The 25,763-nt window shown below is 48.9% G+C and overlaps 1 protein-coding gene and 1 long non-coding RNA gene across 2 annotated transcripts in view; both read left to right on the top strand.

Moving 5' to 3' along the window:
- SLC39A11 (solute carrier family 39 member 11) overlaps nucleotides 1–25,763 on the top strand; it is a 434,680-nt gene that overhangs the window by 266,691 nt on the left and 142,226 nt on the right. The gene's annotated exons all lie outside the window — the stretch shown is intronic.
- Nucleotides 21,127–24,676, top strand: LOC141967661 (uncharacterized). The gene is made up of 3 exons (XR_012634729.1): nucleotides 21,127–21,204; nucleotides 22,525–22,571; nucleotides 24,418–24,676. It is a non-coding gene; the product is annotated as an uncharacterized LOC141967661 (long non-coding RNA).

The raw sequence follows: 25,763 nt of genomic DNA, 5'->3' as shown, positions 1-25,763 counted from the left end.
CCGGGAGCGAGCACTCAGCATTTTCCTAACCCCAAGGATGCTGCTGAGTGTGGGACGTGGTTTTCCAGCTCCCCATGGGTTCTGGGGGTGCTCTGTCCCAGGAAGCAAGGGATGTGGCACCAAGCAGCTCCCAAGCTCCTTTTCCCGTGGGAAAAGCATTTTGAGGCACTTTTACGGTGCCCGTTTTTTGGTGGTGGTGGCTGGATGGCATTGCTGGGCGCCCGGGGACTCGGGGCTGCCGTGATGCTCCTCGCAGAGCAGCATCCCTGAGGCGTTCGTGGTTGCTTCACCCATTTCTTCCCTTTTTTTGCCCTGTGCTGATAATTAAGGAGAATTTCCCAGGGTGGGGGGGCTAAAGGAGCCGGGTAAGGACTGTGAGCCCTGTTCCAAAGGCCCTGAAATTAAAGGGTGTTTTTAAATACCTCCCCTGGGGCTGGACCAAGGTCCAGGTCTCTGTAGGGACCCGTCCCAAGCTGGAGGCAGCAAGGGGCAGGACAGCCCAGCAGCCGCTCCGGTGCTGGGTAGCCGGGCCAGAGATGCTCTTTTAATTTCTTTCTAAATCCCTATTTACTCCGTAAACAGAATTGCCTTTTAAAAATTTATTTATTTAACAGTGAAACTTTGCAAGGGCGTATCACGTATTCCATTTTCTTTCTGTCTTCATTTGCTTTATTTATGTACCGAAAAAGAAGGAATAGCTGTTGCAGGACCAGCGTGCTTATGGTTAAAAGAAAAAATAGTGTAACACTCATCGCGTTAAAATTAATATGGCAAAGCAGATAGAAAAACAGAAGTCAGGAGGGCAGGGAGTACTGGTTTTTCTGCGTCTGCCTGTCTACCTGCCTCTCCTATCTGTGACAGATTAGAAATATGCACTGGCCATTTAGCTTGGCAAAAATCATACTTTTTTTGCACGAACATGAGAAAAAAAGTCATCCTGCTGCTAAGTGGGAAAAGCTTATTCTGAGAATAACACCATCCAGCTCCCGGTTTTTTACCTAGAAATGTTTGCTATGTCTTAATAATAACACGGCAAGTCTCAGACTCCATGACAGAATATCATTATATTTTCTGGTTTTAGGAAAAAACCTATTATAAATATGTCTCCGAATGGTGTATATATACCTTGGCTTGCAGTTTAATTTGCTGTCAGTCTGAAACCACTCTTTATCGTAATCCCGGGTTCCTACTCATAACATACAAAACGATTTTTGACTTTGAAGAAAAGGATGAAAACAGGTGCTGCCTTCAGAAACGACAGACAAAACGCGGCTTTCCCAGAGCCCGGGCGAGGGAGCGATAGCCTGCAACTCTCTGGGAAACCCCAGCAAAAAAAAAGACATCCCCAATTTTTTTATTTTTTTTAATTATTTTTTACTTTTTTTTTTTTTTAAACATTTAATTCTGAAACCTGCACTTGAGAATCTAGGGCTACAAATTCTACTTGCCGCACTTATCCAAAATAAACTCTGGCTGAAGAATAATATTTTAGTGGAGTAAATGAAACGGCCGCAAAAGAAGCATCATGAAAACGTACCTTCGTGTGGAGCATGACTGTCGACTTAGTCCCGACTTGCTAAGCGCTGTCTTTTACAGCCACTAACGCTGGAGAGACTTTACTGGGAATTCGGGGGGATCCAGGGAGGGAGATGACTTTTAATGTGGTGTTTTTAAACATAGCCCAGGTGCTCGCAACCGACTGTTGTGATCCCCTACCCGGTCTGTCCTCAGGTAGTTAACATTCACCAAAATATTGATGGCAGTTACCTTTCCTGCCAGCTCTTATCTGAGTGGGCTTGAGTAGGACTTTGGCAGTGCCTGAAAGGAGGTATTGTTACCTTACAAAAAAAACCCAACCAAAAAAAAAAACAAACCACCAAGAAAAAAAGAAAAGAAAAAAAAAAAAAGCAAAGAAAACTTGAAGAGCCAAGCTGAGAAACAAAGGAGGATTTGGGATCATCTCTACCCAGGATGGGACCGTCCTCACACCACCAGCCCCAGGGCCTGGCAGTGGGCAATGTTTGCTCTTTATAAAACAGTTGGTTTCACTTTTCCCCCCCCTGCCCCCAATCTCTTATTAGTGAGGCTTCTGAGCATCCCTTTTGTGTGCCTGAACTCAACCCAGAGTATGAGTGTGCATGTGTGTGTCTGCTCCTCCCTGCATCCCCCCTTTGAACTCCTGCTCTGATTTCAGCCAAATTCAACAAAGAGGATGTAGAGGAGATCAGGTTTTTTTAGTAATTTGTGAAGATCGAGAAAAACTGCTGAGAAAAAGAACAGCAACGTGAGATCTCAGAGAACCTGCAGATGCTGAGGGCTCTCTGTAGGAAGTCAGGCTCCCATACAACTCCTCATGGGCTTTTTATTTAGTTATTTGCTTGTCTGTCACCTTAACATTTGCCCTAAGTTGACTCAAAGACTGACCTTCTGGTCTAGAATCAGGTCCTTTATCTTTTGGGGTCTAATGGTGCAGGTTTGGTGTCCAGACCAAATAATTTCTAAGAATTCTGTTTCTCTGAGACAGTCTGAACAACAGTCTCCAAGAAGGTGGCAACTGAGGTCTCTAAACTTACCTGAAACTACACAGATAACGCCCACATTTTTTCTGTGTTACTGGGGCAGCAGGGATGTATTTTGGGATAAGGAAAAAAAAAAAAAATCCTCCAAAGAAAATCAAATCCAGTCTTACTGGTCTGGCAGCATTAGTGAAAGAAAAAACCAGGTGTACGACCGGGTGGCTGTGGCGTGTGTGTGAGAGGAGACCTCCTTGCCTGGGTAAGGCTCTTAAGGCAAATAGCAGAAAGTACTGGGCTCTTTTAGGGGAATTTGGTGGATTGGGCTAACGAAGCCAGTGCTGTGACCCGTTAACTCCCTGCCTGGTGCTGCGCTCCCAGGGACATCGGTGGTTCCCTCCTGGGCAGGCTCAGTCCGGGCACGTGGAGTCTGACCGTGCAGGATGCTGAGTGCTTTCAGATGACTCCGTGGTGGGGTTGTGATTGCTCGATGTTTTATGGGAGCTTCCTTCTGCAGGGGCTCGTGGTGGCCCGAGGAAGGCTTTTTTAGCAGAGCGCTAGGGATCCTCTCTTCAGCTGAGAAAATGTGGCTGTTTGCTCCCACCACATGCCAATTCTCCGATCAAGCAGTTCCCTGTCAGCCCCAGATGCTGATTAATTTTCAACATCTTGTGCCTGACTTGCCTGATCTAGGACCGTTGACTCAGAAAACAGGAAAGGTCAGTTTGACTAACATCTAACCCAACGCACCAGGCTTCGCATCCAAAGCAAACAGCCGTGGCGCAGGCCGCGGGCTGGACGGAGATGATTCCCAGGTCTGTGTGCTGACATCCCAGGGCTGCCCTCTCCTCCGACAGCGGGAGAGTGTGGAAACCCTCGTGGGTTGGAAAACCAGAGACGTTTTTGCAGAGGGATTGTTTCAATGAATTAAAAAGGGGAGGGAGAGCGATGATCTGCTGAAATCCAGGAGAAGGAAAGCGTCGTTGTTTGTAGCGTAGGATCCTGGTTTCTAATTTCCTTTGCACAAGGTGGGACAACACCCTGTGGCTCTGGCTTGGGGAGTGTTTTCTGTCCTGGCACAACCTGACTGGTGATGGGCTCGCAGGTCTGCAGAAAAGAGAGGATGAAATTCTCAGCACGGTATCAGCTTTCCACCGCGTTTTTCTGGCATGCAGACAAAGAGCTTGGCCAAGGAGATTTCCAGTGCTTTGCTACATGGCCGTGCTGTGCCACGGGGTGGCTTGTTCAGTGGAGAGATGTTGTGAGGGATAAGGAAGAGCAGAGTGATGGAGGGGTGCGGTGGTAGGTTTCTGCTGTGTAGGGAGTCGTTCCGGAGAGCCCCCCGCTCTGCTGAGGTCCCAGCTGTGGGCACTTTGGGGCTCTGAATTTCAGTCAACCAGTGATAGTTCCCTGAGGCCAAATCAGCCAGAGGTTTCCTTGTGGTCTCCAGCTCATCAGAGCAGGACCCCAACTATTAATACAGCCCATCTGCAGGGCAGTGCACTTATGAAATACCCTCTACACGAAGCATGGAGTTTGGTTTGTACAGAATTTTTAAAAAGGAACTGTTCTGTTGCGGAATCTCTGGATGTAAAGTGATCACAGTAATCCGTCACGTCAGTGGCCTTACAAGATCGACAGAGTCGGTGATACAGAACCCTCCAAACCATGGGGTGTCCTCTGAACAGCCTCGGCCTGGCTGTGTTTGTGCGGGTAGGATGGGGCTGTGTTACAGCAGGGCAGGAGTAGGAAACGGTTATTTGTGTTTGCTGATTTAAGGGAGGCAGAGATACCAAACTGACCCCAAAGTTTTTGTTTGTTTGTTTTTTGTTTTTTTTTTTCCTGATCCAACTGCTAATGCAGTACCGTGGGAAGGATTGCGGTATTGCAGAGCTGCATTTGACTGGGCGCAGAAAAATTCTAGAGGAAAAAATACCTTCGTGTTCCTTAGCTTGGGAACTCGGCCTGATGAATAAGGAGGTAACCGAGTCACTGCCATAATTGTGGAGTGTTTAGACATGGAAAGGGATACTGCATTTCCACAGAAATTCCAGTTACTGCTCCCCTGTCCCTCCCACCACCTCCAGATTATGTTTCTAAATGATGTAGGACATGAGAGCACAATCAGTAGCTGATTAGCCAGCCTGCTTGGCTGCAATCACACCTTTCAATATTAATTACCCACTCCTTGAATCTGATGATGTTGAGCGTCTGCAGTGAGGGCTGCTCAGTGTTTGGTATCATTGGCCAAACCCAAGGATTTAAAGGGACAAAATGCCCACGATTGCCCGGGCAGAGGGAAATGAGCACTTGTTTGCAAACATGACTGAGGAACATAATCAGCTCTTCCAGTGGTTTTAGCCTGAAGGAAGCCAGTGTGGAGTCACCGGCCTGGCTGTGCATGGCAAAGATCCTCTGCGTTGCAAGGAAAGACAGAGGAGAAGCAAAACTGTTCCCTGAGGGGTTGGGGCCAGGTTCTGAGCTGGTGGGAGCTCGCGGAGCAGTTGGCATCAGCAGAAATGCTGCTAATCTGGGTGATTTTCTAGGGACCACAGAGGGGTTTGCTGGCTCGGTTTGGTTCGGTGTGAAGATGTCTGGCAGCTCAGGAAAAAAGCATTAAAATAAAACATTTAATGAACTTTTAATCATCTGGACATTGCTCAGCTCTTGGAAATCTGTTGGAGGTCAGGTTGGGAAGAGATGCTCCAGTGGGTCCTCTCCAGGCTCCAGCCCTCCCTCCTTTTTTTTCAGGTTGAAGCAACATCTTTATTTTGCAATTTTACTTCTTCTTTTACTAAACAAACTCCCAAAACAGGGCAGTACAAAAAGAACAACTAGACAACCATTTTATTCACAAAGAGTTGCCCCAAAGCCCAACCAGATTACCGTATGCAGACTTGAGCTAGTGTGGGTTGCACCAAACCGATTTGGTGTCTGACCTTGCCCTGCTTCTGACTGGTGAAATTTCTTCTCTGGCAGAAGACCAAGAGCCAGTCCTGGGCTTGTGGCCACGGCAGGAGACAAGCCCGGCGGGTGGTGCTCAGGGTGAAGGTGTGGGAGGCTGAGCTGCAGCCGGGAGGGGGGATTGGAGGTGAATGCCTTCAGCCTTGGGCCGGGGGCTGGCGGGGAGCTGAGGTGGTGCCGAGACCTGCATGTGGTGTGTTCCCATCCCGGAGTTCAGGCAGAGTTCGGCCCCGGCGCTGGGAGCTGCTGGAGACAATGGAAATCCCACCTGCTCCCACCAGCTGCGCGTTTCGCCCCTGGTCTAACCGCTTGTCTGCATATCACAATGAACCTCAAAGCTCCTGCATAAAATAACACTTTATTATTATTAATAATAATAAGTAGAGGTAATTTGTGTTTCTTGAAACTGGCCCAAGCCACCAAATTCAGATCGAGATCTGACTTCAACCTCCTGAATGTGGGGGTTTGGGCCAGTCCCTGTGCATGCACGGGACCAGTTGTGAAACTGGGAGTTCAGATCCCAAGTCCCTTCCTCCTGCCCCTCAGCTTTCAGAGCTGCGGTCTGGCTCCAGGCCAGTGTTTAACCATTATGAAAACCTCTCTATTTAAGGGTGTGCCACCTGTCTCTCTCTCTCTCTCTCTTTTTTTTTTTTTGTTTAAATATAATTATGATCTTCAGGAGGGTGAATTGCATTAATGAGATCTGCCGTAACCGCAGGGTGATCAGTAGCTTTGCTTGCAGTGGTGGGGTTTGCTGTGGTGGAGAAAACCGTAGGGGCTGGTGAGTCCGCGTGTGACCTCATCAGTCTTTATGGCTGTTTTCACATGCTTTTCCTGCTGGAGGGTCCCAGCCTTTGCCGTGGCATCAGCACAGGCTGCGGGAATGTGGTGAACACTGAGTGTGAGAGGTTACGGGTGGGTTTTTCAGAAGAGCTGGGTGCTGGGTGCAGCATGAGACTCTGCTCCGGTGCTGGCGTGCACCTATTGCACATCTGGCTCAAGAGGGCTAGAAATAAATTGCTCCCATCCTGTAAATCTTGTTCCAAAGGTGGGGTGGAGTTGTGAGAAACTTACTCTGTTAGCAGGGCGGATGGGTGAAAGCTTTACCCATTACTGGGGCACTCACAAAAGCTTTCTCTGGGTAAATTCTCTCAGGTCCGATGCATCTATGTGGTGTGTGTCCACAGGGCATTCCTTTCTCAGTCACCACAGGCTTCCCTTCCTCGCCCTGGCTATCTTCTGCCATCCTTTAGGAGCTCCATCCTTTCCCAAACAGGCTTGAAACTGGCCAAAGGCTTGGTTTTTCTAAATAACTTCTGAAGTTATCAGAATGACAGATCCACAGACACACAGAGGGAAACTACATAACTGTCCTTTCGAAAAAGAAGTAAAAATAAGAGAGGCTGAGGTTGCATTTTTTTTTGTGTGGCAGCTTTCAGGCCGGGCATCCAGAACACTTCTTGGCTCATCTTGATTGTTTTTTAGCATCCAGCAAATAGAGTGAGGGTGTTACTTGGTCAAGAGCTGCTGGAGAGTGGCTGTGTGTGAGGAGGGAACGTGGCACAGAATCTGCCCTGGCCTGTTTGCTGCACTTTGGACTCCCCGTGTGTCCTGGGGTGTCACTGCCAGCAGCCCCCAGGAACCAGTTTGGTGGCAACTGGGCAGCCACTGAGCATGAATCTCCTCTGCCTTCAACAGCAGAAACCCAGAAACCAGCTACCGTGGGAGAGAGCTGAAACGAGCCCTTTGGGTCGTGCAGCAGGTCCATCCCAGAGGCAGCCCAGTGAGTTCTCTGACCTCCATCCTCACCCCAAACCCAGGCAGACCGTGGATCAGTCCTCTGCAGAAAGCAAACTCCGCTGTTCGTAAAGCTGACCTGTGGTGGATGACTTTTTGCAATACAGGAGGGTTTGTGTCATTCAAAACCAGATTTTTTTTTTTTTTTTTTGAAAGAAAAAAAACTCTGACCAACCAATTGGCATTTTTATTAATAATTTTTCAAAGCTACAAGCGTACAGCCTCTCCCTTGTTCCAACAAGCGTGGGTGGGAGAGGGTTTGCAGCCCAGCCTGCACACCGGGGCGCGGAGGTGGGCGAGGGATTGCAGGCTGGCTCTGGCCGAGCGCTGGCTGCGGCACAGCTCTGCTTCCAGGGCTAAGGAGAAGCCAAGCCAGTGGGAATGTTCTGCAGCATCGTTTTCTGCCATTCGCAGTAATTTTTATTTATATGTTTGCTTTTTCACATGCAGATGGCCAGCATCAATGGCTCAGAGCTGCGGTTTGCATCCCAGAGCCAAGCAAGTCGTCTTGTCCTGGCTCAGCCTTCAAGCGAGCTGGCTTGCCCATGTCTACCTGGGCTGTTGCTGTCTCTGCGAAGTGGGTAGCTCGTTCCACAAGCTTCCAGCAGTAGGTTGTTGGCTGTTTGCATCATAAACTAGTGTTTAAAGTGTGGTTATGGTCAGAAAAAAGCCAGAGAGCAACTGTAAAAATGATATCCTTTTTTTTTTTTTTTTTTAAAATACATATCCCTTGTCCATGGCTGTCCGTATCGAATTAGCTCCATTTATGAGTTGCAGTGAGATTTCTCACTCCCAAACTCGGCGTGGCAGCTGGAAGCTGCTCCCACTTCTTTGCATGGCAAAAGGAAAGCGTTGGACAGCACTGCTGAGGCGAAGGGACATGCAGCCACCGTTGCTTCGAGTCACGCAGGCTTCCAGGGCGTGAGCTGGGCTCGGCTTAGACCAATGCATGCTTAACCATGCCTAGTCTCAGTTTATGTAGACTGAGTGAGCGGGAGGACATTGTCTGCATGTGGGCTCCCCCCTCCAACAAGCGTGGGTTTGGGCAGCCCTTGAGAGGGCTACAAGCTTGGTGGTAGGGGCCCCAAAAGAAGATGTAAACCCGCACTGAGCTGGCAGCAGAGATCTGCCCATCGTGTTTCCAGAGAGAAGTGGCTTTTCCCCAGGAGGAATCCAGCCGGGAGGCTGGTGACCATCCCACAGAAGGGATGGCTCAGACCAAGAGGGCTCTGCTGTGGGAGCTCTGGCTCGGAGCAACGGAGACTTGGACTCCACTCCACCATCAATGGATTTTATTGTCCTGCGGGGTTTTGCTCCAACACTTAATTCAGCAGCTCCATTCATTTTGATCGGTACGTACATATATACCTTGGCACTTGGCTGTCAGGTCGGGCCAAACGGCATTACACAGCCCCAGCCAAAAAGCACAGGGCGAGGTAGGGAGGTTGCAGAAAAATTCCTCCCTCGCTCGGGTAAAGTTCCTAGAATCTGTGGGGAGGTACGGGGTGAGGGTTGGCACCGGCGCGGCCGCCCCGCCGGCTTGGACAAGGGCTTGAGAAACTTCTCAGCTTGACTTCGAACCGCTCCGTAAAAAATTCAGGACAAACGTTGGAGGTAAACTGCTAAATCATGTCTTAAATCCCTTCCTCCGGAGTCAGATTCCACTCCCGGCCGCTTAACCGGCACATCTGGAGAGGGGATGCGAAAGTCTAAAATTCACTTTAAACACCCCTCCTTTCCCTTCCCACCTCCTCCCTGCCAACCTGAGACCTCCTTGAATGTGGGGAGGGATGGGGGGGGACACACAGTGCTAATTACTGTCCGAAATGTGGGTGAGTTATGGCTGCTGAGCACACAGGGCTGGTTTTGTGTGCCGAGTTGGGTGTGGGCATTGCTCCTTCCTCACAAAGGTGAGACCTCCAGGTTTTGAAGTCAGAAGAAGCCCCAGTCCAGCTCCTGAGATCCTTCCTTTTTCCTTTAAGATTTGTATTTTCTTGATTGGAAGGACTTGTAGAGAGAAAATCCCTTAGGTGAGTGATGCGACTCTGTGGCTGAATTTGGTGTCTGCTTGGGAACAGTGAGGTCCAAAAAATCTTCCATAAAGAAATGAGTATGGCATTTGGTGGTAATCAGAGCAGAAAGAGTGGTAGAGACAACAAATCTGGGGAAACCTTGGCCGTGGTGCAAGGTTGGGTAGTTTTGGTGGGTTTTATTTATGCAGTAAGCTGGATGTTTGGAAGGGAGGGACACCCACATTTTTTGTTTTCAGTTTGTTTTTCAGGTGATGCCTAATCCTTATTTTCTCTCTCTTTAGAAAGGAATTTTTTGGCGCCGTTGCCTGTACTGCTTCATCCACATAATGATGCAATAAGATTCCCAAGGACATGCCATCTAGTCTCTAGACAGAAAAAAAAAAAAGAATTACAGATACTTGCAGGGCTCTGTGGGGAAGGAGCAGATGGGCAAAGCATTTTCTGCAGGTTTTTGTCTGCGACTGTGAAGAGAAAGCGATTCGTTATTGGAGGTCTGCAAAAAATTAAATCTGTCATATTTCCCAGTCTGCCTGAAGTTCTGAAGTCACAAATTAATTTTTCTTTGGCATAGGGTGAATTGTTGGCCTCCCGGGGCTCCCTTTGGACAGGCTACTGATGGGGACGGTAACCAAGTATGACAGGGCTGCATGTTGCATTCTGATTTTCTTCACAGAGCCCCAGTTCCTTAAAATTGGGTAAGATTTATGATTTCTTCTTTAGTATGCCAGCCAATAAGGAAAAGTGTCTTTAGTCCAACTTAAAACAATTAATATTTTTTTTTTTTTTTTTTAGTAGAGAAGATCCGCTTTATATAGTATACCTGTCCCAAGGAGTGCACTGAGGGTGGAATGGCCTGAACTCTGGATCCTGGGGAGTGAAGAAAAGGTTTTTCTTGAAAACCTATTTCTTGCTGATCCTACTCTTTCCCCCCTTTGATGGATTTTTTTTTTAATGCCAAAGTTGGATGCCTCGTTGTTGAATGGATAGTAACGAGGCATACTCCAAATAACCGAAGCCCCGTTTTCTGAAGAGCACCCAGTCTGTGTCACCTCGGGGGCTTGAAATTTCAGCTTGTGGGTCCCACTGCGAAGGACACTCCAGTGTCCTTCTGGAACAACCTCAGGCTCTGATGAGCTTCGTTGCCCACGTCTGATCGCAGAGTCCCAGTTTGAAAATGGCTTCTCAAGTCTGAACTTTTATCCAAATCGTGAACGATATTTACTTTTTTTTTTTTTTTTTAATTAAATAAACAGAGTTAATCGGATGTTTCCCATCAGTTTGGCCCCGGGTTGTTTGGCACTGGAAGAGGATGGGCCAAATTACCCAGAGAAGGACAATTCTCACAGCACCAGCTTTCCGGCCTGAGGGTAGGGAGGAAGTGATGGAAATCTCCTGGGAAATCCTGTTCTCTTCTCATAGGATTCCTGGGCCAGCGTTTCACTTAGTCCAAAGTTCTGTGGGAAATATTATATATATATCTATCTTTAAAAAAATATATATACACGTACTTGCATGTTGCCTTTACTGTGTTAACGGAACTGGCTAATTTTTAAGAGCGATAGGCAAGACCTCAGTTCACTACTGATTGCCTTTTGCTCCAATAACGTTTAAGATAAATGTTGTAAATATTTTTACACCGTTTCTTACTTTTTTTTTTTGTTTTGTTTTGCCTTTGTTTTCTGTGGATCTTAATTTTAGGAGCTGCAATGGGAAAAATCTTTCTTTCTGTCCTCCCTATCCTGCCTGTGTCCCAGGACTTTATCCCTGGCAGGGATAAAGAGCAGGCTATTGGGAGTAGGTGCATGAACAACAGTGGATGTTGTGTGTGTACGGGTTGATCTGTGCCTTTTGGCAAAGAGCAGGGAACTGGTGGGGAGGAAGGGCAGCACTGGGCATTCGGTTCTCCAGGCACAAAACAGCCCGTTCCTCCAAGAAGCGCCCTCCCCTTAAGCCCTCCCCATCCTCCTGCCCCTGCCAGGTGTTCAGTTTTGACTTGCGAAATGATGAAACATCTTTTCCTTCAAAACCTGCCACCGAAAGCTGGAAATCCTGCTCGAAATGAGCAGGGCTACGGGAAGAGGCTGCGTGTGCAGAGGAGGATGAGGAGAACGGAGTGGGATCAAGGGCCAGTGTCTGGAGCTGGTGGCTTAGGGAGGTGTTTCTGCTGAACCCAGGATATTGTGTTAAACAAACCGATAGCGATCCCAGCCTCTCCAAAAGCCTTTCTCTAAAGCAGGTTCTTCCTGGGGCTGTACCGACACCACCCCAGGATCCCAATGGGGTCCCGAGCCTGGTTTAGTGTCCAACCAGGGACAAAAAGGGACCTTTTTCTTTGCCCTGGGGCTGTTCTGTAGGAGTTGGTGCTGGTAGGTTAGATGATAAGGGGGGGCTGCTGGCTCTGGGATGCTTTTGGAGTATTTTGTTCCTGAGGATGGCACTGAGGTGTTCCCATGTGTCAGGTCCCAGAGCTGCCCTGGATCTGGCTGCTGTGTCAAGGAGGGACTCACCCATAGGAAGGCAAAAATCTCTCCAGTGCCACCCCACGAGACCAGAGAGGCACCTTTGGCACCGTTAGAAAGTCCTTGACATCTCTGGTCACAACACTGATAAAAAGGGATCACGGAAAGCGTGGGAAAGTCGTCAGGGTTGGCCAAGCCTGCCCGTCCTCCCCCCGGCACTGCCACCACCTGCCCGCGCTGCCCAGCAGCTCTGCCCCCGTGTTTGGTTTGAGTGGTGAAAGTCCATGTGAAGAATGAGAGAAATTCTGCTGGCTCGAGCCACCAGGATCAGCCGGGTCTGGGAAGCTGGGGGTCCTCCCGTGCTGCTCGGGGCAGGATCTTGCAGGAGCAGCAGTGTGGGTGGGGGGCTGATGGCTGTTTTCAGGTCATATCTTCAAAAGATCTGTTTTTCACCCCTCTCCCGAAGGGCTGTATTGCTGGTTGCTTGAAAATGGAAGCACTCTCTATCGTGTGCTACTGAAAAATATCTTTATTTATAAGCCTCTGGTGTGTTCCTGGTCCAGAACTATTTGTCCATCTCATCAGGGTCTTAAAAGTATTAGGCAGGAGTCCCAAATGAATGGTAAAAAGCTGTGAAGTCCAGGTGCAAGGCATCTTATTTTGGGGCTATATGTTTTTAAATCAAAGTTCTTTCAATATCCGTATCTGCCTGTGGTTAATGGGTTACAGATGCAAATTGGCACTTCCAGCTCCTGACCCGAGGTGCCCTGGCCAGGTCTCATGACTGAATCGAACGGGGCCAAGAAATATCGACAGGCTGGAAAAGCACCGAGCTCTCTGCTCTGAGGCTATTTTCCTTAAAGCTCCAGCTCCTGGAACCATGTGAATCGTGACTTTTCCTACCTGAAAGTTAAATTTCAGTGGAGGAGAGCCACGTTCCTGAGTGAACATGAACAGCATGAAAGCCAGATGCCTTTTTCATGTCATTATTTCTTCATTTCCATTTAATGGGGGATTTAATTGTATTTTCAAGTGACTGACTGATGAAGTTTGGAGACATTTCTTGCTTGTAGAACCTGGGTTGCATGGCCTCCAGCCCCGCAGCACCAGCCTGAGCCCAAATCCCTGGGGCTATTTGTGCATCTGCACCCCATGATGGGGCTTGAGGGGATGCTACGTGTGTTGAATCACCCAGAGCTGTGTCTCGCTGCAGGATACAAAGCAAAATTCCTTCCCAAAGCATGCGCAGTGAATCCTATGTATTTTGAAGGTATTATCCCCAGCAGACAGACACTGCCAGGCCAGGGGTCGGACTTTGTTGATGTAGAACTGGTTCACGAGTGCCAAAATGTGCTGGTGGGTGGTGGGGAGCACTTGGCCACATGAGCTAATTCTCATCGTACCCTGCAAGACTTGGCTGTTTTCTCAGGCTCCTCTGGGAGTGGTGGATTAAGGGCCGGGGTGTGTTTGGTTTGGAGGGTGTAACTGTTTATGGACGTGTATTAGAATGGAATATTTAGAGGTGCTGAAGTGAGCACAAGTCCTCTAAAAATCAGCTGGGGGCCGGTGCTCCTAAGTCTCTTCATCCCTGGAGGAATCCTGTGTTTAGTGTGGATATGGCTGCGCAGGCATCAGGTTGCTCTTGGGAGGTGATTTTTTATTTATTTATTTTTGTCAGAGATGTTGCTTTAAACACCGTCCTCCCCGTCGCGTTCCCAGGTTTTTGTGAATGTGTCTGCAGCACAGCTGGGCGCTGCTAATAAATCGAAAATAAATGGATTGCATTATTAAGAAAAAACACTTCATGGTAGACAGCTCCTGATGTGCTTTTGGGCATTTCCCTTTGGCTCGGGCTTTGCACGAGCCCAACTAGCTGCTGTCTAGTGACAGTTTTACAGCGAGGGAAGCGAGGAGGGGCAGAGGGTGCTGTGCAGGGCACTGGGCACAGGGCACGGTTCAGGGGTCCCATGTCCTTGGTGCATCGTCTCCACGCAGCGTGGCTTTGCATAGAACAGGTTATGGAGGAGCAAAAGCTCATCCATGGGGTTTAGCAGGAAGCAATCTGAAAACACAAGATTTTTTCCTCTTGATTTTACTAAAGTCATTCCAGGATGGGGTCTGTTAGTTCTACAGCAGACCAAAGCAAATCTCCATCCCTGTGCAAACTCACTCTTGTTTAATTCAGGTGGCCAAATGGGCATAAACTCCTGAGCCACTTGCTCTTTATGAACAGCTTATTTCAGTTGAGCTTAAGCCCGTTCCTAACCCATTGATGCCGAGGAGCATCCCCAGAGCCAGTGGCACCAAGGCACCCGGTGTGGATCAAAGTCACAGGTGAATTTATAGAGCTTTAACACTTTGAGTCTAGACTGTCTGTGAACCATTGGGTTTTGGGGCATCGTTCTGGGGACCATGTCTAGCTGGAGCACTTGGTACCTGGCTGGTGATGGCAGTGATCCCCCCATCTGCCCCTTGCCTTGGTCTCCCTTTGAGGAGTATTTGGGCTCCCCTCTGAGTCTGCCTGCTTCTTTTGTAACTGTGCTTACAAGGAAATCTTCAAAGGCTCAGTCCTATCAATTTTCCCCACCATATGTTCTCATTAAAAAATTTATTGTGCACTTTATCTTAGGATTATTTGCCATCAATTAATAAAACATGTTGCAAGCTTCAAATGAACATTCTTCCTTCCCCGCTTCCCTTTAACGAGGGAAAGGACAGAGAAATATGAAAAAAAAATCACCATGACAGATGGTGTTTTTTAACCTTTCTTTTGCCCAATATGGAAAAAAAAAAAAAAAAAAGTTCTCAGGATATTGACATGGGTTTTTAATTATGAGTTACATCACTTGAAGGCCTGATGTGAAGCTTGGTGAGCTCAGCGGACAGACTGCCAGCCTGAAACACGTTCACGTGTTGAGGTGTGTGGATGCTGACACACGGGCACGCGCCGGAGCAGGGCAGTGGGACAGGGGGCTGTGGGGTGACAGTCTGGGGGGCTGTGGGAGCGGGTCCCCCTACTCCCGACACCAGAACGGGCAGGGAAAACTGCAAAATCCACTCCTGGAAGCAAACGGTGTGACTTTTGGGGCCAACAGCTCCCAAAGGCATGCGCTGTTGGCAGCCAAAATGCCATGTGGCCCTTGGTCTTGTAGGTAACAGTGGGCTGTGAGGGAGGTTTAAGAAAGTGGCATTCGGGGTTTTTTAAAGAGTTTGCGAAAGGAGAGAACCTCCCTGCTGTGCCCCTTCACATGGGGAATATAGTCCCTGGTTTAGGGGGAGGAAGGTTGACGTGGAGGGAGACCGATGACCTCCCCCAAGCCAACGTGTGACCCTCCCTCTCCTTTCCCACTTGATCAGATCAGGAGTGTGGTTTTTCCCTCCTGTTATTTGTAATTTTGGGCTGGCTGACAGATTCCCGGGGCCAGCAGGGTTGGTGGTGGGGGAGATGGGGCAGGAGGAAAAGCAAATACATCTACCAGCAGTCCCTGTGGATGCTGCAGGGCTGGTACACCGTGTACCCTGCGGAGCATTTGCTTTGTGTCTGTGCCTACCAGGGGAAAATAAATACAAAAATAATGCATACAGATGGGTTTCTTATATAAATAAATGTCTGGGGAGAGACCTGTCTGTGGGTAACCTGCTGGGAAAGTCCTGGTCAGATGGGAATTGTAGAGTTAAACACTCCAGTCTCACTTGGATGTGTCTTGGCTTTGATTTATACTTCTGATTGGATGTTTGCCTGGCCTGATCAGAGAACTTGGGCAGCAGCTCATGTTGACACTTGGTGTTTAGCTCTGGGTAAAGTTTAAACAGGACTTATCATGGCTCTGACACCTCGCGAAGGCTTCCCTGGTTTAATAGCATGCTTCATGCCATCTCTTGCATAGATTTTTTTACTGTGTTGCTGTCCTTGATATTCAAAAAGAAAAAGGTAAACTTACAAAATAAACCCATGGAATAGTTTATTCGAAGCCTCTTCTAATTTTAAAATAACCCCGTTGCCCTCAAATCGTGTGGCTGTTTCTCTACTTGCTTACGCTGGTAGAATATAAAGCCAGGAGAAGTGATCTGAGGTCAGTGAGGCCGATCCAGCCTTTCAGAAACTGTTAACTGCATTGCCCATATTGCTTGTGTTTGCCCCAGAAACAGTGCTGGGCTCTGCTGGGACTCAAGCAGCCTCAGGTGGAAGGAAAAGGATCCTTTTTGGTGTCTCACACTGCAACAAGACTTCAGCTGAAGTGGGTCAGGTTGGTTCCTCTAGTTTGTGACTATCTCGCATTTTTTTCCCCCTCAATTGTAACGGCTTCTTCCTCTTTTGCTTTTACTAGAAACAACTGTCAGGTTTGCTCCCCCATTTTCCTCCTGTCCGTAGAAGGGGAGTGTTGAGGCACCACTCTGGGTGCAGCTTTGGGGGCTCAGATGGCCAAGGGCTGCGCCAAGGGCTTCTTGCACCCTCCCGCACAGGCTGGGTGACAATATTTAGAGTGAGATGGGTGACAATATTTATCCCACTCACCCCAACTGCCGTCCACCTCATTTCAAACTCAAGGACCAGCAGAGAGCTGCATTAGAAATGGAGTTTAACGCAGGCATTCCCGGCCTGACATGGATGCTTGGCTTTGGACAAAGCTTGTGCTAAATAACACTGAACTAATTTAATTTTATGCTTTGGTTTTTATGAGTAACAATTAAGAAAAAAATCAGTGGAACGTAATTACAGCACCTTGAAGTGTAGCGTTACTGGTCCAAAGACTGAAATGAGGTTAGGATATGACAGGCTTTTATCTCGGATCTGATAGGGGTGCTATTCATGGTATTAAAAGTTTGCCAAGAGAGACTTCACTGAAAATTAACCCGTGTTATTACAGTGAGTAATATCCTGGTTTTATCATGTGGAATAAATAAATAACACAGACTATGCTTTTGCTTAATGAGGTTACACTGAGTGCAGAGTGAGGAAACAGCGTTAACTCCGATGCAAGAAGACAATGATTAAGACGAGATGAAACTGGAACAGAAAGAGCCCCCACTTTTCTTGCATAATGGCAGAGCTTGTGTTACTATTAATTATATCATGCAGTGGGAATAGAATGGAATTTGGCTCTATCTAGCAACAGACCGAGGTGAAAAAATATTTGCAAACATCTCTGTGATTTCTCAGGAAAATTTCACTTCCTGATGCTCCTGACACCGTTTTCATCTTGACCGGTTGTGGTTGGTTGGCTTCAAGCCACCCTCCCAAAACAACCCATTTGTCCCAGCCCCAAGGAGCCTTTTGGGCTTGATCTACCTGGTGCTTTTCCTACCTGGATTCCCAACCTGCTGCTTTGCACTGCAGGACCAACAAATCCAGTCTGAAAGTGGAGTATTGGCGGCAGTGATGGGGAAAAACCCCAAATTAGAATCATAGAGTGTCTCAAATTGGAAAGGACCCATGAGGGTCATTGAGTCCAACTCCCGGCTTGTGAGAGCTGAGGTCTGCTTGGGGACGGCACGTGGACCTGGCTTGCTTGAGCCTGCATGATGGGCCAGCAATGCCGGACAGGCACTTTTCCCCATTGACTGGTGGTATTTCTTTAGGTGAATAGTTAAACCCTACAGAACGTGCCTGTGATACTGGTGGGAGCGGGGTTGGCGTCTGCCTGGCCATTGTGACCTGGTGCTTGGGGACATCCCATCCTGCGCCATGTGCTGGTGGGGATGGAGGGGACCCTCGCTTGGGCCACAAGCCTGGGCTTGGGAATCTATTGGCCTGATTAAGAGAGTGTTGTTACGGGCAGAGATGAATAGCCCAGTTCTGGACTTCATTAGCCAAGAGCCTGAAGTTGTTTCACGTGAACAAAAGGATCGTCTGGGACGTTAATCCCTTGCACCTGCTTAGCTTTGTTCAACCTCGTTCTGCCCCAGCCGGGGTTGCGTCAGCCGGCACGACACCACGGGCAAGAAGAAACCAGCCACAGCAGAGGAATTATCCGTGCTTTTCACTCAGTGCACTCGTGGGATGGAGAGCTGAGCCGTGCTGGATGGGCTTGAACTCCCGAGCTGGCACGGGGGAGCCTCGATGCCTCCCAGGCACATGCAGCCCGTGGGTCGGAGCCATCCAGAGGAAGGGGACGGGGTGGCCGTGTCCTGGGGGATGCCCGTCCCATCGCCACAGCTCTGCATGCAGAAAGCACTGCGGAGCCTGGGCTCGGCACCGCTCCCAGCTCCTTTTCCTTCCAAAAGGGACCTTTCCCCCCCGCTCCAAAATAATTACACTGAAGAGCTTAAAAAAAGCAAACAAACCGCTTGTCTCTTGGTGCCAGTGGATGTTAATAATACCAGGAATACTATTATCCTCTGGGCTATCATCATCTATAATACCTCCAGAAATCGCTTGGATAGTTTTAATTATGTTTGTGCCTTTTCTTTCAGCCCTTGTTATCTCTCAGGTTCTTCTGGGCTGGGGGAAGGGTCATGGCACCGAAGTCGCTTGTCTAAAGCGCCTTTGTTTTCCCTGTGCAGGTATTACGTTGATGGCACAACAATCCCCGAGTACGTTAGATTGACTTTCCTGCCCTGCCCTGCCTGAATGCAGACCTTGTGTGTCCCCCGTGCCCGGAGCGAGCCCGGCGTGGGCAGCCCGAGGAGCGGGCCCGCAGGAATGCGGGTGAACAGAGCCAAATTGTTCCAGCTGCGGGAAGAAGGGAAGAGAGAGGGAGAAGGGGAGAAAGGGATAACGTAGGTGGGGAGAGAAGGAAGAGCTGGGAGGGGGGGGAAAAAAAAACCTTGTCTTGTGCGTGGTGGAATTTCTCTGGAGATATTTGCAGGATAGCGTGGTTAAAAACAATAATGCTTAGAAAAAATAACAGAGGTGGGAGCGCCTGCTGTAAGGGGAGGTTTTTGTCAGCGCAGTGGCCTCCATGGGAAGGTGACGTTTCAGAGAACAACTGCTGGGCTGTTGTACCATGCCTGCCGCTATGAAAGAACCTTAAGAAAAGGTGTCCCTTGCTAAAACCCATCATCTTCTCGCTTCCCTGCGTGTGCCTGCTCGCTGCCGCTGCCTCCCGAAACGGGCCGACAGCTTCTAAACAAAGCGGTATAAAAGATGAGATCGGAGCACTCCCCGGGCTCCGTTCCTCGCGGGCGGCAGCGGCCGCTGTTCCCCGCTGCAGCGGTGGGCTGCGGGGCTGCGGCGCGGTGGTCCCTGCTCTCTGGCACCACAGAAAGCAAAGCTGAGCACGGGGGCAGGAGGGGAAGCTGGTCCTGAACAGGAGCTTTGGGGCAACTTGTCCTTTGAGCTGGGCCACGCGTTCCCGGTGAGCGGCGCGGGGGCTTGCTCGCCGTGGCCGTACCCTGCCTGCTGTGCTTGCCCAGCTCGCTGCAGCGTGCTCTGGGCTGTGGATTCACCCGGGAGCCTGAGGATTTCTGTAGCCCCACGGGGACGTGGTTCAGGTGATGGCAGCGTGTTGCTCTGGGGAGGTTGGATATCCGTGGTCTGCAGAGAAGCTCTGAGATCCCCACCACAGATGGAGAGGAGAAGAATGAAGAGCATGACTTCGGAATGGCTTCACGTAAACCCCCAGCTGTGTGGGCACGTACGTGCCTCTGCGTGTGTGCGTACAGCAGACGTGACCTCCCCCTGTTCCTGGCCTGGCTGTACTGTGTTCAGCCGACGCGAAGACTCTTAACACCTTTCCCCAACCTGATATGGGATGTACATCAAGTTTTTTTGCTGTGGAGAGTTTAACTTCTTCAAAGGTAAGGAGACTGTATAGCTGCATCGGGTCTCGGCAGCATTGCTGTGGGATTCCCTCTCTCGCCGTGGCTCCTCCTGGAGCAGGGCTGAGGGACGGAGCTGCCGTGGTCCAGGGAGGGGAATCACGGCGGCTGAATGTCACTCTGCACCTTCCCATCTTCCTCTCTGGCATGCTCTGTTTTGTTAAAGCGTTTGACTCATTTCTTGAAGTTTAGCAGGCATTCGCAAAAGATACATGTAAAAAAGCAACTGTACTAATAACATAAAATGGAAATCTGTGTTGTCCATGTACAGGTAGGCAGCAGAGTGTACTCTACACTGTGCAAGCACAAAGCTTTTATGTCATATCCAGCACAAAATTTATGGTGATTTTAAGCTCTGGGCTGTTCATATGTTTTTGGCTAAGAAAATTTTAAGTTGACATGAACATTTAGGACATCAGGAATTTAAAAATATCTCCTTGTAGATTCTGAACATTTTCTTTCTTTTCTTCTGACATGTGTTACTTGGCATTTAGCCGGGGATGATGCCTCTCGGTGCTGCACTTGTTTGTGCTCTCTGTTTCTGCAGAATGGAGTGAGGTTAAGGTGGCTGGAAACGTGTGTCCTCATTGGCAGAATGGAGGGGTGACTGTGGGCACCAGGATAGCCTGGCCTGGGGGTTAAACGGAGGCCCAGGATCAAAAGAAACATTTTTCCATTCCTGCTCTGCTTTTTGCCTGTGGCAAATTACTTTCATGTGTCTCCCTGCCTCAGTTTCCCATCCATCCGACAAGAATGATGCTGATTACGAGCACTCCCAGTCATGGTGAGATGGGGAAGGAGGGCAGAGCCTGTGCAGCGCTGACGTAAGCGCTTGGGTGGTGGCAACAAAACTGCAGTTCCTGAAGTGTCGGAGGGAATCACACCGGGTCTGCCCTGCTGCATATCAGGGATCTGTCCTGAGCACTGAAATTCATGGTGAATGAATGAGAGGTGGAGGGGAAAAAACAATTTGCCATGAGTTTGTCACTGGTAGATGTTAGGGGAAAGTGTTCTGTTGGTTTTATTAAAAAAAGAGAAAGAAGCAGATGCAAAGGATGCCCCTGACACTGATGAAATATCACGTGCAGCACTAAGCTGAGAAATCGTCTGTCATCACACTCCCATACTTAAAATCCATTCAAGCCATCGGCTCTTCAGGGCAGGAATACGTTATCTGTTTGGTGCTATTTCCCAGCGCAATGCGTCACAACTGCTTAGCGGGTCACACCTGGGAGAAATAGAAACGCAATCCGAGACCAGTGAGGCGGATAACGCAGCTTCCACTTGTGCTCAGGGGAGCGGTTGCAGGGGGGTGACATCCCCAGCGAGGAACAAACGTGGGCAGGAGTTTACTTTTCCTTGTATACAACAGTGGCCATTCCTCACCTGATAGTTTGTGAGTGGGTTTCACTCTCGCAATGCTCAGTAAAGTTAAAAACAACCTTTTTGTGTTTTACAGGGAAGAAACTGAGTCAAAGGAACAGCTGTGGGGCTGGTGCAAAGCCCTGTGGAAAATGGGAGAGACCATGGAAGGGGAAAAATCCACCAGACTCCACTCCAGTCCCTATTTTTTCCCCTTAGAGCCCAAGGGGTGATGAACTGGCACAAACACCGTCGATAACCAGCCTGACATCCTTCCCATCAGCCATGTTGTACCCCCAGCAGCTCCTGAAGCAGGTTGGACCCACGTCTGGCGTGTGGGGTGGGCACAGTGCAGACATGAGGACTCGTGCTGGCTCATTGCCACTTTCTGCCAGTCCCGCCAATGTTCTTCTTCTGTAGTGTATTTATTTACTTTTTTTTTTTTTTTTTTTTTTTTCCCCGCTGGAGAACAGGCAGCACTGTGAGAGAGTTGCAGTTGCTGTGGAGTGGGTTGGGTGGCGAGGGGAACCTGGCTGGCAGTAGCCTGAGGCTATCATAAAAGAAACTGAAACAGGAGTGTTAATGCTTTGGCTGAGTTATGGAGAAATGGTTTTACTGTTTGAAAGGAAACTGTGAGAGTAATACGTCTGGGAGGGTCTGGGGGCACGCTGCACCCCTTTGGGGGCTTGGGAGCAAGTGCGGGCTGGCAGGACACTTGAGGGCACTGCGGGGGGTATGCAGAGAGATGCAGAACTGCAGATAATTTTGTCTGGAAAGAATGTGTGCAGGTCTCCAGTCCAACCCCACTGAAAGCAGGGCTGGCCGCATTGGGTTGCTCGGTGCATGACCTGTCAAGGTCTGAGTATCTCCAGGGGTGGAGATCCCACAACCTCTCTGTCCTTGTTCCAGTGTCTGACCACCCTGATGGTGAAAAAAGTTTCTCCTAATGCCCCGTGTCCTTGCTTATGACCATTATCTCTTGTCCTGTGCAAGAGCAGCCTGGCTCTGTCTTCTCTGTACCCTGCAATTAGGCAATTGAAGATGGTAATGAGATTCATTCTCTTCCTCTCCAAGGCTGATCAAATCCAGTTCTCTCCAGCTGTTCCCAGCTCTCCACCATCTCAGTGTCTTCTGCTGGACTCAAGTCCATGTCCATCTTGTACAAGAGGGGGCCGGGACTGGACGCTGTACTGCCAATGTGGTCTTGCAGGTGGTGACCCCCCTTGGGTGGGCAGCACAGGGCTCTGCCTTCCTCTGCGTTTCATAGCTCTGGTTCTTTCAGAGGTTAAGTGACGTGCTGGCAATGGCAGCCCTTGTGGGCGCTTGCATCTATGATGCTTGAGAGCATTACATCACGTCACGTGGAGGAGGAAAGGAGTTGTCCTCTAGTTCAGGTTTCTCAATCCACATGATCATTCAGCTGGTGCCCACCTGCACAATATGGACTTGGGGTGTTTGGGTTTGCTCTTCTGGTCTTGTCCCGTTCCTAAAGTCTTTAGGAGAACATCTTCAGCCAGCACAATCCTCTGCTGGCAAGAGTCAGATTAACTCCGCTGAAGTTCAAAGCTCCTAGAACAACAATCTGCTGGGAATTATGAATAAATGCAAATAGTGTTTGTTTGATTTACTTTTCAGGTCTGGCCAGGAAACCTTCAAGTAGCAGCACTTTCCCTTTTAAGCAGGTAAGTGCTTTTTTAAAAACATACACGGGAATGTCTGTGCTTCTCTGTTTATTGCTATAAATCTTTCTGTGCCTGGGGTTTTTAACAATGATTCACGTGGTAGCTTCATGCTGATGAAATTCATGGATGTGAGGAGCTGAGGGACCGAGCGGCTGTAGCGCATGCGGGACACCTACTCCAAATTGGAGAGGGGGACAGAAAACACGGGCGCGGGGGAAGGAGGTGATGGGGAGGGGAGGAGAATGGGGTTGGAGGAGACCTGGACAGGCAGTAGATGATGGTGGAGTCGCTGGTCCAGGCAGGGGGTGGTGGGATGATGATCCTCGGTGCTGGTACATGGGAGGTGGGGGCGCTGGTTCATGGGAGATTTATTTCATCTGGGGAATCTGATCTGTTGGGGTGAACGGGAATGTAAGGAAGTTCTTTGAGAAGAGATGGTGAATGATCGAATCAGCTGAGATTTTTGGCTCGAATATTTTGTTTTTAAATTCTATAATAAAATGTTTTTTTAGTTTTGATATTCATTTTTTCAACATTTTTCCACGAAAGGCAGAAACTTTTTTTTCAGGGGAGGGGGAAGTGTAACCTAACCTCCAAATTTCTGTCCCAAACCAGTTTTGACCAGCCATACCAACAATGTAATCATCAGAGGGGTTTTTTTTTCCCTCCTTAGCAAACAGCAGGCCAAGTATCATTTAAAAAAAAAAAAAATCACCAATAAAAAAAAAAAAATAGCAGCCTTTTGCCATACATGGCTGGTGTATTTTTCCTTTGGAAGTTGGCCACCCCAAGCACACACAGGGCTCTGTGTGAGCCTACCTCACCCTCCAAAAAAGAGCAGAAGAGAAAAACTCCCTGTGACTTGGATGGGTTCCTTATGGGGGGGAGGTGGGCTGGCGGGAAGGGGGGAGAGCGCAAGGCAGCGTTTTGAACTAAGTTCCTTTTTCTATTTTATTTAGATTAGGTTCTGCTCAGCAGGGTGATTTCTTAATTAGAGCAGCCCAGTCTTGCAGGCCTGTCGCTCCAGACCCCTGCTCTGCCTTCTTAAGTTTCACGAGGGAAGTTGTCGTGCCTTATTTCCTGAGCTCTAATATTTGAGCAGTGTGCGGTGATTTCAATGGGAGGAAAAGACATGTAATTTAATCATCTTTATTAGATTTTGGGCGAAGGAGGGGGCAAAGCAGTAGGAACCGTGTCCTCTGCTTGTCTCTTGACTTTCTCCTCTGCTTCTAGTGGTCAGAGATGAGATTTCATGGGCGAAGAAGCACAAAAGCAATGATCCTAAAAGACCATGTGCTGATGGACTTTTTGTCCCAAGGTTGGGAAGTTTTGCCAAGCAGTAGCTGTTATCTCAGTCTCAGGGAGATCCACAACCCTGCATGGATCCATCATGGGCTTATTAATGACTAGCTGTGATTAAAAATTTGGATTTTTAATCTTGATTACGTGAAAGGGAATCCCGTCCCTCCAAAGGGTGTTGCTAGAGTGGGATGAGACGTTGGTGGAACTGCTTCAAGCAGAGTAAATGGGGAAGCAAAATGTGGAATTTTGCAAATTTCGGGTGTTTTCTGGGATTCCAAGGGGACAGGCAGAGTGTTTTGGGGGTAGCCTTCCTCTGCTGGGAGTGTGGGTTTGCTGCTGTGTCACGGGCACGGCTCTGCTCAGCTCCCACTTACAGAGAACAGCTGGGAGCTTCCCCCAGCCCCTCTGGGCCATGGTGGGGGAAAGTGATAAGAACAAAAATTGGGCAATTTTTTTGAGACTAGAAACGCTGGGGAAAAAAAAGGCATCGTGTCACGGTCGTGGCTCAAAAGTTTTTATTCCTCCTTTTACCCTCACTGTGCAGAGCTGATACCAAAGAGCGGTGGGGACGCAATCGAGGCGCTGAGGGACACCGGGACCGCCGCGTTTTGGTGGATGGTGGAGGAGGAAATCTGCTCACACCAAGACCCCTGACACTCTGCCTGCACATACGCACCATATGCTCCATCTTTACTTCATGTAAATCAATGCTAATCCACCGATGCCAATGAAGCTGGGCTATTTTAGCCATCGAGAACCCGGCCTTCTGTGTCGTACGCGCTCAGCTGTGACTTCGTGGTTTAAAAAAATATTAAGCAACTCTCAGTGGGGAGCAAGGGGCCACATACACATTTAATTCAAGTGAAATAAAATTCTGCATTTTTTAAAAAAATCTATTTTATGGCTGGAACAATAGCGAAAGAAGCAAATATTTGTTACCTGGAGACACCGTATTCTCTCCCTCTCACCACATGGGTTTGAGTTATTATTTTTCTAGCTGGCCCTATGAAAGGCTCCTGTGGAGGATGGGAGAGGTTTATAACTCAATAATAGGCTTCTCGCCTCAAAGTGGTTCCAGTCGCTCTCAGCTGGGTTGGGGTGTGATGGTTTCCATTACGTGCCCTCAGCGGGCGAGAGCCGGTTGTAATTACGTTCAGTGCCTTTGCAGTGGGCAGCAAACGGGTGTGGGGTGCTGTGGGGGCAAACGGGGTAATGCCGAGCCACGGAGGAGCTGAAGTACAGGTGGCTGCTCACACCCTCCTGGGACAGGTGATGGTCAGGGAGAAAAACATCTGCATTATCCAAGTTTGGCAATAACTTTAAAAAATGCCCTTTTTTGGTTGTTTTTTGTTTTGTTTTGTTTTTTGTTTTTTTCCCCTGAGAGGGTCACTTTGCGTTTGAAGAAGGAACGGCATCACTGCAGCTGTGACTTTTACAGGATGATATATGTTTAAGGTGTTGCGTTTAGTGGGTTGCATGGTCCTAATCATGGGGTTTAGCAGCTGTTTATCTGCGTTTGGTGTATCTCCCCCCATGCAGCTGCTCTGTGAGCTGCAGTGCTGCGGTGGTGGTGGCTCCCTCATTTATCCTGCTGGTGACGGGAGGGAAAAAAATAGCCAGAAAACTTCCTCTTTAGGGACAGCAACGTGAGTCAGTAAACCACTGTCATGTCACCTGTGGCACGGCAGGACCATGGCTCTGCGGAGCGGGATGTGGTGAGCGGTGGAGGAGGAGGAAGGTTGTGATGATGGTGCGCTGGGAGAGGCACTTGCCAGATCTGGGGAGAATTGTCAGGGCTGTGGGAAAGACCTTGTGTAAATCCTGAGTGGGATGTGCTTGTCCCAGGACACATCCACGGTCCTTCCTGTCCTCCCCCCGCTGCATGGGAGC

Source organism: Athene noctua, chromosome 18 (genome assembly GCF_965140245.1).
Source record: "Athene noctua chromosome 18, bAthNoc1.hap1.1, whole genome shotgun sequence".
NCBI lineage: Eukaryota > Metazoa > Chordata > Aves > Strigiformes > Strigidae > Athene > Athene noctua.
Note: the sequence above shows the minus strand (reverse complement) of the source record. Positions and strands in the feature narration are given on the sequence as shown.